The 14,589-nt window shown below is 38.0% G+C and overlaps 1 long non-coding RNA gene and 1 pseudogene across 7 annotated transcripts in view; both read right to left on the minus strand.

The window, feature by feature from the left end:
• The window catches only part of LOC149127058 (uncharacterized), a 692,486-nt gene that overhangs the window by 547,865 nt on the left and 130,032 nt on the right, over positions 1-14,589 (minus strand). The gene's annotated exons all lie outside the window — the stretch shown is intronic.
• LOC138849330 (phosphoglycerate mutase 1 pseudogene) lies at positions 5,893-6,640 on the minus strand (annotated as a pseudogene).

Here is a 14,589-nt window from a genome sequence, read left to right on the forward strand (position 1 = left end):
TAGTTTTTGTGAAAGCTGTAAATTCTTGTCTAAACTCATTTGTTTTCTATGGATATCCAGATACCCAGCACCAGTTGTTGAAAACACTTTTTTCCCTCATATTGTCTTTGCTCTTCTGTAAAAGATCAGTTGACTACATTTATTTGGTATATTTCTGAGCCCTTTATTCTGTTCCGTTGATTCATTAGTTTGCTCTTTCACAGAACTCTTTCTTGATTATTTTAGCTTAATAGTAAGTCTTCACATTAGGCAATGTCAGTCCTCTGGCTTTGTTCTTTTCATTTAATATTAAGTCAGCTATTCAGGGCCTTCTGCCTCTCCATATAAATTTTAGAGTTAGTTTGTTGATATCCACTAATTTGCTAGGATGTTTATTGATATTTCAATGAATCTATGGATCAAGTTAGGAAAAACTAACATCTTGACAATATTGAGTTTTCCTATCCATGAACATGTAATATTTCTACATTTACTAGTTCTTCATTTATATCTTTCAATCAGAGCTACATAGTTTTCTTCATATAGATCTTGTAGATATTTTGTTAGATTTGTTCCCAAGTATTTCATATTGAAATGTGCTACTATAACTGGTAATACATTTATATTTCAGATTCAATTGTTCATTGCTGGTATGTAGGAAAGTAATTGACTTTTGTGTATTAACTTTGTATCCTGAAATCTTGCTAAAAATTGCTTATTAGTTCAGGAGTTTTTTGTTGAGAAAATTCTCTTCCACTCTTAGTTTGCTGAGAATTTTTTCATGAATGGGTGTTAAATTTTTGAAGTACTTTTTCTGCATTTAGTGATATGATCATCTGATTTTTCATGTTAGGTTGCTGATGTGATAGGTTTCATTAATTTAATTTTTAGCCAGACTTGCATGTCAGGGATAAATCTCACTTGGTTGTAATGCATTAATTCTTTTTATGCATTATTGGATTCAATTTGCTAATATTTTATTGAAGATTTTTGCTTCTACACTCATGAAAGATATTAACCTGTAGTTTTATTTTAATATCATTGGATTTAGTATTAGGGTTATGATGGGTCTTATAAAATGAATTAAGAATAATTCTCTACTTTTACCATCTGAAAGAGATGGTATAGAATTGATGGAATTTCTTCCTTAAATATTTGATAGAATTCACCAGAGAACTAATCTGAGCCTAGTCCTTTCTATTATGGAAAGCTATTAATTATTGATTTGATTTCTTCTGTTTGAAATAGACCAATTCAGATTGTTACTTATTCTTAAATATATTTTAATTGATACATAAGTATATATCTTTATGGGATACAGTGTCATATTTCAATACATGTATATAATGTGTAATGTTCAGATCAAGGTAACTGGCATATTCATAATTTCAAACACTTATTATCATTCATATTGAAAATACTCAAAATTCTCTCTACTAGCTATTTTGAAGTATACATTTAATTGTTGTCAACCTTAGTTACCCTACTGTGTTATGGAAATTAGAAGCCATTCCTCCTATTCAACTGCAGTCCTGTACTGGATAACCATCCATTCTTTGTTCATTATATCCTCTGTCCATTATGTCCTATTGAGTTTTACTATGTCCTCATGATTTTCTGCTTGTTGTGGCTGTTCATTTCTGATACAGGAGTGTTGAAGTCTCCAACAGAAACAGTGGATTAATCTCTTCCCTTGCAGTGCTACAAATTTTTGCAAATACACATTGAAGATTGTTGTCTTCCTGCAGTATTGATTGCCTTACCATTATGTAACGCTACTCCTGATCCTTGATTACTTTACTTGCTTTCAAGTCTACTCTTTCTGTAATTAATGTAGCTACCCCCAATTTCTTTTGATCAGTATTGGCATGTTACATCTTCGTCCATCCCTACACTTTTTTTCCTCTTTTATTTTTGAGATAACCAACCCTATGCTTTTAACCTATATGTGTCTTTATATTCATAAAGTGGATTTCTTATAGACAACAAACAATTGAGCCTTGTTTTTAAATCCACTCTGAAAAATTCATTGTCATTCATGTATTTATACCATTGATTTTTAAAGTATTTACTGATATAGCTACTCCACTTTTCTTTGTTCCTATTTTTCCCTCTGTGAATTTTTCTTGATAGACATGGTATGCAGGGTAAAACTGGTATGGTGAATAAGGCTCCAGTGATGCAGTGGAAAAGCACTGGGCAAGGAGAAGCATGATTTATTCCTGTTAGGTTTCAGTCAGTGAGCCTGTGATCCTGGGCTGTGAGCTGCACTAGTGCTCCTCAGTTTTCTCCTCCAGCGTAGATAGGACAGGATGGTTTGAGGGGACTGCAATTTCCCTTCCACCACAGGAAAGCTGGAGGGGGCTGGAGTTGGATATTTCCATTCTTCCAGGTAGGTTAGATACTGACAAAACCCCAGAAGGTAGGAGCTTATAAAATAGTTTCTTCTGAGTGTAAGACTTGTTAGGAAGAACAGAAGGCTCTAATACAATGCAAAACACTTCCTTTTCCCCAACCCCTGCCAAATATAACAGGATATTTTTCTCCAATATTCATCAGAACTCCTGAGAGTAAAATTCACAAAAGTGTGGAGACTCCCCTGTGAGGGGATCCTCCTGGAGATTTTCACTCTCTGAGGTCTACACTAAGCCTCCGATAACTAATCAGTTCCAATTTAGATTTTCCCGCCTCATTACTAGTTTCCACAGATGGTTCTGTCCAGTAATTGTGATTCTCTGTAGCTTTTCCCTCTACAATTTGGGAGAGCAGCTGTTTGCACTCTGACCCCACTTCAATGACTGATCTTCTAAGAAGAGTTGTTGATTTTTTCAATTTGTTCAGCTTTTTACCTCTGTAAAGACAGAGTGTCTGATATGCCAAGCAAGGCACTGACGTCCCTTTCTTGCTTTTTAAACCACATTATTAGTTGCTTTATTATTGATTGTTCTGGTAATCACAATATTCATCTCACTTTATCATAATTTGCTTTGATTAATTTAACTTGATTGATCCTAGTAAAATACAGAAATATTGTCTCAATATAGTTCCACTTGATCTTCCCTCCTTTGTGCTATTACTGTCATATATAACTTTACATGTTATAATCCCAATAATACATCTCTATTACTATTGTTATTTTAAACAATCTTTAAATTCAATTAAGAGAAATATACAATAGATAGATGATACATGGTAGAATCTTTTATACATACCTATATGTTTGTCCCGTCAGTGTTCATTCTTCATTTAGATTCAAGTTACTATTTGTTAGCATCATTTCTTTTTAGCCTGGATTTCCTTTTGAAATAAGCATACTACCAACAATAAATTCTCTTAATCTTTATCTGAGATTTTTAAATTTCATTTTATTTTTGAAGGAATGGTTAGCTGAATATAGAATCATCAATTGACAGATTTTCCCACAGTGCTTTAAAATATGCCATGCCTTGGAAAGCCAAGACACTCTGGCAAAAAAAAAAAAAAACCACACCTAAATGAAAGATCTCTGTGAGTGAGATCCCAGTAGAAAGAACGGGGCCATCAAAGAAGGAGGTACCTTTCTCTGAAGGGAGGAGAGAACTTCCACTTTGACTACGACCTTGTCTAAATATGATCAGAGTCGGTGAGCTCAAAAGGCTTCCATAGCCTTGGCAACTCATGACAAGAGCCTAGGGTGATTACTGAGGCCATAAACAAGAGTGTCAATTTGTACAGTGAACAACAGGAGTCACTGTGCACTTACTCCTCATGTAGGATCTCTGTCCTTAATGTGCTGTACATTGAGATTTAATGCTGTAACTAGTACTCAAACAGTATTTTTCACTTTGTGTTTCTGTGTGGGTGCAAACTGTTGAAATCTTTACTTAATATATGCTAAACTGATCTTCTGTATATAAAGAGAATTGAAAATGAATCTTGATGTGAATGGAATGGGAGAGGGAGCGGGAGATGGGAGGGTTGTGGGTGGGAGGGAAGTTATGGCAGGGGGAAGCCACTGTAATCCATAAGCTGTACTTTGGAAATTTATATTTATTAAATAAAAGTTAAAAAAATAAAATAAAATAAAATATTCCATGCCTATTTCCTGGCCTTAATGGTTTCTGAGAAGATAATTACTAATCATATTATGTTTACCTTGTATAGGAACAGTTTTTTCTTACTGATTCCAGGATGTTTGCTTCATATTTTACTTTCAACAACTTAACTATGATGTGTCTATGTGTGGATATCATTGTGTTTATTCTACTAGAGTTATTAAACTTCTCATATATACAAATTAATATTTTTCTTCTAATTTGGGAAAAATCTGGGCATTATTTCTTCAAGTATTTTTCCTCCCATCTTAAATCTTTCTCTTGGCTTCCTGGAGCTCCCTTTATACATATGCTAATATAACTGATCCCACAGATCTCTGAGGCTCTGCTCATTTTTCTACATTCTTTTTTCTTTGTTCTTTATATTTCATGGTTTCTACTGATCTATCTTCAAGTTTGCTGAATCTTTCTTCTGCCAGCTCTTATCTCCTATTTATTCCCCTCTAGTAAATCTTTTCGTTTCAGTTCTTTTACTTTTCAATAACAGAATCCCCATTTAATATTTTTGTCATTTCCATATCTTTACTGAGATTCTCTATTTGATGAGTCATTTAAAATATGAGTGTTGTCATACTTTCCTTTAATTTCCCATACACGGAGATATAACTGCTTTTTCATCTTTATGTGCTAAGTTCAATATCAAGGCCCCCTCAAAGACAGTGTCAATAGACTGCTTGGAACCTGTGATTAAGTCACATTTTCCCATTTTTATATGGCTCATAATTTTTGACTGAAAAATTCAGATAATATATTACAGCACTGTGGATTCTTGGCCCTCTTTTCAGTGATTATGGTTGTTCCTGAGCTTTGTTTTTTGGTTTTATGATTCACCTGCATGACTCTGTCTCCTGTATAATAAAGACTCACCAGTGTTTCTACCCAGTTTTTGTCTTGATTTTAATTTTTTTATTACACATAACTCCTTTATTATGCTAACATGGAAGAGAGATTTAGTAGTTCCTAAGCCTGCATAGCAGGGCCAAGCAACTGGAAAATATGATCCCGAATGACAATAAAAGATGCACTTGAACATGATCAAGAGGCATTTCACTGCCACAAAATAAGGCAGAGGAGGAATCCTAAGATACACAGCAGGAGGCACTCAACCCCTATGGGCCAGGTTAACCCCACATTGTTGTGAGGAATGGCATATTTTCTGGTGGCCACATGAGAAAGTATCTGAACCACATCTAGGAACCCCAGAAAGGCTTTTGTTTAGTATCAGTTTTAAGCACACACACACACACACACACATACATTTTGTAAAAGCAAATACATCACATAAACTTAATCTGGGTTTGACCCCAACCTTCTGGAACCTGTTCCTTTAAGGTCAGGGAAGAAGTAGTGGTTGCTTTTTAAATAACCATGCAGGTTACATTCATCTTCCATTGGAATGAGTAGAGCCCACTATCCTCACCCCTGGGTAGTGACATGACTGCTGAAGTGCAGGCTCTTCTACCTCTCCTCATTGTTCAGCTATCAGCATGGCTCCTCCCTCTCCCTACTCCAGCAGACCCTTAATAACCAGAGCACTAGCAGACACGTGCATTTTGACTGCCAACTCTGTTGGGTGAGACAAAGCCTTCCTTTGGCTTAGGCTGAGTGCCCCAGGACTGCTGTCCTGACTAGAGTCTGTGAAGGCAGTGGTGCAGGAAACAAAAATGGCTGAAAGGAAAGCAGGAGCACCAGTCCTTTCCTACAGCTACAACCTGAGATGCCTACAGATGTGGTCGGTGTTTCCTGTGCAGGGAACAGGTGTAGAGAAATGAGCAGGAAGGGAGGTTGGTGCTGGAGACAGTATTATGTCCATGTACCTTCACTTCTTGGCCTTGCCCTAGGCAGTCACAGCTTCCATAGCTTTATGCATTCACCTGGAACTTTGTGGGCTTTATGGGTTTCAAATTTTCATCCAATGCATAGACAATGGGAATACCAGTTGGCAGGTTCAGATCCATGATGGCCTCTTCAGAGAGAACCTCCAGATGCTTGACAATGCCCTGAAGGCTACTGCCCTGGGCTGTAATGAATAGCCATTTGCCCTCCTTGATTTGGGGTATGATTTATTCATTCTGAAAGTGTAGGGGTGTCGCTGTTAGTATCCTTCAGAGTCTCACAAGAGAGCAGTTGATCTTCAATAAAATCGTGCATATCTGCAATCCTTACTGATATTGCTGTAGAAGGGATGGTCAGGCACCAGGGGAGGGGTAGGGACATTGTAGGAACACCTCCAGATTTTCACCTGGGCCTTACCATGCTTGGCATAAGTTTCTGCTTTATTGAGGCCAGACCCCCATAGTACCACTCATTGAAACACAAATTCCTCACAATCAGCAGCCACATCCAGTCAATGGCATCTAGCACAGCCCAAGCGTCCTATGGCTCTTTTCTACACCAAGGTAAAGCAGATGTCAAATTCACAGCCAGCATCTCCTAGCATCTGACTCGTGCTTTGCCTCCTAGTGGTCTGCTGAGCTCTGGTTGGTGTCAGACCAGCCACTGAAGCTGTTCTCCTAGTGCCAGGCACACTTGAAGTGCCAGATCAGAACCAGCTTGTAGGCAGCCATTATGGAGACAGACAGAGAGATCTTATTTTTGTTTTTAATCCTGGATTCCTAGAAGGAAGTTTTCCTGTGTAAACACAACTGAATGTTCAGGCAGTGATTGGTCAGAAGTTGTAATCAAACACCACGAGCCAGTAAGGTTTCCACAGTTTGCCAGTCGATGTGTATATGAGCTAGGGGGATGCATTAAAGTTCACACAGTTTACAAGTTGTTCCCAACTCTTATTTTCTCCTGGACTGTCTCATTTCTCCTCTGTTCATGCATAGCACATTGCATTAAGCTGGAGACATATGGATAATAAAGGTCATCTCTAATTTCTCCTGAGTATGTGCTCAGACCTGTATAATTTTCACAGACATCCACCCCATCAGGAATACAGGAAACTTTATCAGTGCCTACCATAGCTATCACATTCTCTTAATATCTCCGTAATATCTGTGGATATTCTGACAATATGTTGCTTCCCCAATCTAGAATTAAAATTTCAGGTTACCTAAATATTGGTTCATCTGTTCATTTTTCACTGAGATTGTCACTGTTTTTGACAATGTCTAATACTGCCAGCTTTCTGTGCATATTGCACAAATCAAGTCAGCCTCCTCAAGAGACAAAGCTATTGGTTCTCTCAGTAATTCTCACTCTGATAGAACTCGGTGATAATGGACTCGAGGAGAAGGGTGGGAATGAGAGCAGGATTAGGCTAAAATGCCAAAAACTCTGATTATTCTTACATAAAGGTCAGTAGTTTTTCTTGAATAAAATTCTCAGTTTTTTGTTATGCCTCTGATGACTTTCTAATTAATTTGGACATTTTGGTCCGATGTATTGATCCTTTTTGGGGAGAAGACCTGTTAAATTCTTAATTCCCATTTTTATAGTACTATAGTTTGAGTTTTTTCTTAGATTTTTTTTAAAAAGTTTTGTTTAAATTTTGAATCTTGGCCGGCGCCGCGGCTCACTAGGCTAATCCTCCGCCTAGCGGCGTCGGCACACCGGGTTCTAGTCCCGGTCGGGGCGCTGGATTCTGTCCCAGTTGCCCCCTCTTCCAGGCCAGCTCTCTGCTGTGGCCCGGGAGTGCAGTGGAGGATGGCCCAAGTGCTTGGGCCCTGCACCCCATGGGAGACCAGGAGAAGTACCTGGCTCCTGCCATCGGATCAGCGTGGTACGCCGGCCACAGTGCACCGGCCGCAGCTGCCATTGGAGGGTGAACCAACGGCAAAAGGAAGACCTTTCTCTCTGTCTCTCTCTCTCACTGTCCACTCTGCCTGTAAAAAAAAATATTAAAAATAAAAAAATAAATAAACTCCTATTTAAAAAATTTTTTGAATCTCTAAAATGAGAAAATCAAAAACATAATTTAAAGATGTTTTAAACTTTTTTAAAAAGAAAATATCAAAGAATAACACATTTGACTAACAAATCATATACAATACACATATAAATCCTATAAATCAATTAGACAGAAAAAGAAAAATGGGAAAAATTGCTCAATTTACAAAAGAGAATTTCCAAAATTTCAATAAATACATGAAAAAGTATTCAATCTCAGGACCAGCAATGTAGCACAATGGATTAAGCCACTGCCTACAACACTGGCATCCCATATGAGTGCTGGTTTGAGTCTAAGCTGCTCTACTTCCAACCCTCTGCTAATGCACTTCCTGCTAAAACATGGAAGATGTAGCTGTTGCATTCATTTGGGAAATGAACCAGCAGATAGAAGATATCTTGCTAACTCACTGGCTATCTCTCCTCCCTCCCTCTCCCCCTCTCTCTTTCATTCTACCTTTCAAATAAATAAATAAATCTTAAGAAAGAAACAAAAAGTACTCAATCTCATTAGAAATATAAAATTTAAACCACAAATTTCACTTCCCACTCACCATATTGGCTTGTAAACTAGTAAAACAATGAATGAAGATTACCTTTATAAACTGAGGTTGATTATATTATCAGTATTTTTACTTTAAGATTGAAGAAAATTTTGCATATGTACATTAGGGCATATGCCCAGCATATTCATTGTGGCCTCAGCTATAAATAGCCCTGATTTTCACTGACAGAATAGAAAAATAATATAGTATGATATGGTAACAACAATATGGTAGTCACATGATAGACTACTAAGCATCTGCATATATCCACACTGTTAAATCTCATAAATATTGAGCAAAAGTAATAAAAGAATACAGATTAAATTCATTTATACAAAGTTCAATAACAAGAAAAGTTAAGAAATAGATATAACTAAAAAAATTCAAATGAAATTACACAATTTTCCCAAAAGTCAAGTTAGTAGTTACTTCTGAAATAAAAAAGGATGTATTGTTAGCAGCCAACTCACAGAGCTTCTAGAATTAGAATTGTCTTCTATTTCTTGATGTCAGTTACCATTTACATGAATGCTTGCTTTTTAATTGTTCACCAAATTATATATTTTTGTAGTTTTATAAATTATAGTATAGTTTATAATTTTAAGTAATATTTTTACAACATGTGAAAGAAGTTTAAATGCCACTGTGGTTATTAATGAGACATAGTTTCACAGATATTGATACTACTTGGATGGACTATAATCATTCACTTAGGCATATATTCAACAAAAACAATGATGTATTCTTCAGTATTTAGTATTCCAAACATTAAATCAGACTCCATGGAGGACAGAGAGATGAATAAGACACAGACTAAATACCGGAGGACATCACAACCTAGTGAGAAGGCTGGGTACACATACTTTTTCACAGGTAATAGAAAGGAACAAGTGTTTCAAAAAAGATCCAAATTCAGTTTACAGAAAGACTACTTCGAGGGTAGGATTCATGGAGGACTTGCAGCTAGATGGGGGTGGGTTATAAGGGATAGGATTTGAAAAAATGTGAATAACCTTCTCATTGGTAAGGTTCCTCAAGTAGCTTAGGGAAGTTAGAGTAGACAGTACAGGGGGCGGGGGCCAAAAACAGGCTGGAGAAAGAGGCAGACACATTGCTTTAAGATTTGGCAAGGAAGAGTGGCCATTTTTTCCAAAAGCAAGTGGAATCATTGAAGGATTTGAAGAAAATAATAGGGACACTTTTAGTTTCCCAGGTTACCATAAACTTGGTAGCCTGAAATAGCAGAAATGTTTTCTCACATTTCTGGAAACCAGGAGTGCAGGGTCATCAGGATTGGTTCCTTCTGGAGAATCTCAGGGATAATCTATTACATATCTCTTACCTAACTTCAGGAGACTGCCTGCAATACTCAGCATTCCCTGACTTGTAGGCACATCACAGCCATCTCTGCATCTGCCCTTCTCTCTATTTTTTTTTTTTTTTTTTGACAGGCAGAGTAGACAGTGAAAGAGAGAGACAGAGAGAAAGGTCTTCCTTTTGCTGTTGGTTCACTCCCCAATGGCCGCTGTGGCCGGCGCACCACGCTGACCCGCAGCCGGGAGCCAGGTGTTTCCTCTTGGTCTCCCATGCGGGGGGTGCAAGGTCCAAGGACCTGGGCCATCCTCCTCTGCACTCCCGGGCCACAGCAGACAGCTGGCCTGGAAGAGGGGCAACCGGGACAGAATCCGGTGCCCCAACCGGGACTAGAACCTGGTGTGCCGGCACCACAGGTGGAGGATTAGCCTATTGAGCCGCAGCACTGGCCTCCTCTCTATATATTTCTGCATGTCAAATCTCCCTATTTTTTCTCTTATAAGAACTCAGTGTTGGATTTAAGTTTCAGTCTAATCCAGGATGATCCCAGCTTGATATTTTTAACTTAATTGTATCTCCAGAGCCCTAATTCCAATGAAAGTTCAGGGGAAGCATTGGGAGATGACCACTCAATCCTCTACGAGCACATTCCAGCAGATTGGTAGGATCAAGCTTGGAGGTAAAGATGACTAAGAATTTTTCCCTCAGAAACACACATAAATGTCCAAAAAGACAAGTGCCCACTACTGATTTATGGAATTATAAGTTGCCATTGGAAAAACAGATAACAATGTAAAGGTCAGGCAGTAGGGGATTAGGGACGGCATCTGTATAAAATAATACTGTGCAGATGTTAAAAAAGGATAAGGCAGATCAGTATACACTGACATTAAAAGACATCAGTGAAATATTGAGAAAAAATTCAGACTACAAACTGTGTAAGGTATGATACAGTTTATAGTAAAAACAAAGTAGCTAAAACAATATTCATAGTAATTAATAGTGTTTATCCTGTGGTACTAAGTCTAGGGGAGTAAGAAAGTAGAGAAAACTTTAATACATTAATATATTTTTAATACTAAAGGGGCCATGTATTACTCTTATAAATGTAAAATATATGCACCAGTACTGTGAATATTGTTTAGGGGACTGCTTATGGACTGGGAAAGCAGTAGAAGGCCCAAGTGCTTGGGCCCCTGCACCCTTGTGGGAGACCCAGAAGAAGCTCCTGAGTCCTGGCTTCAGATTGGCCATTGCTGACATTTGGAGAGTGAACCAGCAGATGAAAGATTTTCTCTCATTCTCTCCCTCTCTCTGTAACTGTGCCACTCAAATAAATAAAATCCTTTAAAAAATGGAAAATACATACAAGGGTACTTCAAAAAAATTCTTGGATTGTGGAATTAAAACAAATTTATTTTGATATAAGGAAAAATTGAAATTCATGCATAGTTTTTCATAATTCACATTTTCCAAGAGCTTTTTGAAGACCACTTTTATATGTACCCCCCTTTAGAAGAAACTAAATGTTTAGGAGGGAAGAAAATGTTCAGTTTGAAAGAAACATGCAATCTGACTTAATATGACTAAAAAAATTAAGACCACAAGGAAATTTAAATGTAAGAAGATGAAGAAATACATTTTCAAATTCTATAATACCTACTGATGCTATATATTGGATAAATTTTGGTAGTTAAAGAAACATTTTCAAGAATATCTTACAACAGATTAATTCACAGCAAAGAATATGCTGACCATCTACCATTATATTGCTGATTTAGCTAGGTTAGAGAGCAGGTTTCAGACTCAGGCAAGTGATTACAACAGTCTCACAATTCTAGCCCTGAATCACCATGACAACATGAACATATAATTATATACATGCATTGGGAGAAAACCAAAGAATGAGAAATACAAAAGCATGTGGGGATAATTTTTTTTGGTTTTTGAGGAGGAAAACACAGAAATGAATGATTTTTTTAATGTTTCTTACAAAAGAACACCATGTTTGTGAAAATAGTTAATTAAATGGATGTAAGTGTAACATAACTTAAACACTATGACCATTTTCATGTTTCAGCCTTCTTGATTTATCAAAGCTCTCAATAGCACACTCAGGAGCATTCAAACAAAACTAAATAGCAATAAAGCTTTTCTAAGCTTCCTGTAATTTGAGTGACAATTTATATAATTACAAGTATTTGACAACTTTTTTATCATTTCTAAATGATTATAAATATCTGCAAGTTTAGAAGATTATATCTTGAAATGCATTTATACACAAACCTGCCATAAAAAAGCAAAATAAATTACGCTATTACTATGTTTAGACGGGTGGTTTATAGCGTGATATATATATATGGAATAAAATTTTCAAATACAGTGAAAGTAAGTAGTTGGTTACTGGATCTAAACATGAGTAGCAGCAAGATGATTTCCCTTTGCTGGTGTTCAGCTCTCCCTAAGTTGAATCATGCAATTAGTCTCACTTGCATTGGAGAGATACAAAAGGAAATCCTTTAGAAAATATGTATGTGCTAAACCCCAAGAATAAGCAAGAAAGGGTAATGATCAAATGCACCCGAAGCATGCATTAACACTCTAGATCTAGGGAGACTAAGTCAGATTGCCAGCCCTTGAGGATAAGGAAGAGCTTCTTTGTTCAACATTAAGCATTTAATAGCACTGTGCGGAGCATTTGGGATAAAAGATAATTATTATCAAGTAGCTCACTGACTCATTGGGAAGACAAACAAGTCAATGATTGCCAGAGTGGCGCATCCCAATGCCTGAGACAATTTCAGTTTATATCTATTATCCTAGCATAATTTTTTTAAAGATTTATACATTTATTTCAAGAGTTAGAGAGAGAGAGATCGATCTTACATCCACTGGTTCACTCCCCAGATGGCCAAAATGGCCAGTGCTAGGCCAGACAGGTCTCCCATGTAGGTGGCAGGGGCCCAAACACTTGGGCCACCTTCTGCTGCTTTTTCCCAGGCCATTAACAGGGAACTGGATCAGAAGTGGAGCAGCCATCCAGTACACAAACCAATGCCCATATGGGACGCCAGTGTCACAGGTGGTGGCTTTACCTGCTTTGCCACATAGCATAATTTTAAAATTAGAGCTAATAATTTCAATCTCAAATGTGTTCCAGTTTAGGCAATTAATGATGGGATCACATTTATAGGGCTATTATGTGAGTCACTGAAAGGCACTTAATCTAGCACTGGGAGGCCTTCCTAGAGGAGGTGCAGCCTGAGGAAAGTCTTAAAGGATAAATTAATTAACCAAGCAGAGAGTAGAGGGCCCAGCAGACACTCAAATTAAACTAATGACATCCTTTCCCAGGAGACCTTTCCTTTGCACTCAGAGTTACAGAATCTCCCATGTGTGGGGAATCCAGTTCCTCAAATTTCCTCAGCAAGCCTCTGGAAGATTCAAATTCCAGCAGCACATATGCAAATGAAACTAGGGCATTTCTTTACAGTTGTATGTATCTTGTTTTCTTCCTAGGCACTGGGGAGAATCAAGATCACAGCAGGACCTACAAGCTGCAATTACATTGTTGTCAACATATGTTACATTTGTCAGCCCACTCTTTTTTCCTCCTGAAAAGGCTCCTTCCCCAGCAAGTGAGGTCAGTTCACAGGCCCACTCCCCACACCATACAGGAAGGCAGGCAACCCAGCAGGGCGGGAGTCCTTGTAGAGAGCTAATCATGATGCTAGCACATCAGCAAACACTATGAGCTGCTGGTGACTTTTTTTTTTTGCCACTACTTGTTAAATTCCTGCCTAAAAGCAAAGTCAAATTGGAATAACATAGACCTGAGAGATGAAAGAGAGAATCCTGAAGACATTCTTTGAATCCCTAGGTGTAACAATGCCTGATACTCTTAGACTTTCCCAGTACACGGGATAACAAGTCCACTCTCAGCTGTACAGTAAAACCTTTTTATTTTATTTTATTTCTCTGTAGCTGTGTAGTATTGAGGGTGGTGGGATGGAGAAAATAATCTCATCTGGTAACCTCAGTTAAAGCCAATAATTTAACTCAGTCTTTGCTTAAGATACCGAAGGAAAACTCCATAATTCAAAGTTCTGAGTCCTCTCACACCTATTCAAGAAAACACAGAAGTATGTGCAAGGGGAAAGTGCTTATGGCCTGATGACATTGGCAGAGAACATTGAAGTTGTTTTTTGAGTTCTTGTTGGTTTCTATGAAGAGCAGTTGGTCTGGTTACTTCCTGGACTGCTGACCAGGTAAGAATGGTCCATCCAACTTATGATCATTCTGTGGGCACTTGTTGTTGCTAAAGACTACAGGTGTTCTCTTGGCTGAACAATGCTTCAGGGAGCACCAGTCACCTCTGGTGCTGAACTGGTCCCCACTCTTCATGAGGTCTTCCCTAGGGCAGTTTAGGATCTCCAGGTCCCCTCTGATCCAGGTATCCAGTCCACATGGAAGGACTCTTCAGACAAGCCCACCATCAGAGGGTACAACGGAACTCCTGGATTCTTCTCACACCACATGGGATGACACTCAAGTCAGCTAACTCAAATCCTCTCTCAGTTACCCTTGTTGAGCCACCAAGATAACTTTGATATGACTGTGCAAACTGCCAAGATTATCTCTTTCAAGACTGCAAAGGGCAGTAGGGCAGGGATCCCTATGTCTATGACCTCCCCACTAAGCCTTCAGCCAGGAGAAAGACATATATGTCATAGCTGCTTTTCACATTCTCAGTCCACCAAAGA

The sequence above is a fragment of the Oryctolagus cuniculus genome, chromosome 4 (genome assembly GCF_051225735.1).
Source record: "Oryctolagus cuniculus isolate XC-2025 breed Fujian yellow rabbit chromosome 4, ASM5122573v1, whole genome shotgun sequence".
Classification (NCBI taxonomy): Eukaryota; Metazoa; Chordata; class Mammalia; order Lagomorpha; family Leporidae; genus Oryctolagus; species Oryctolagus cuniculus.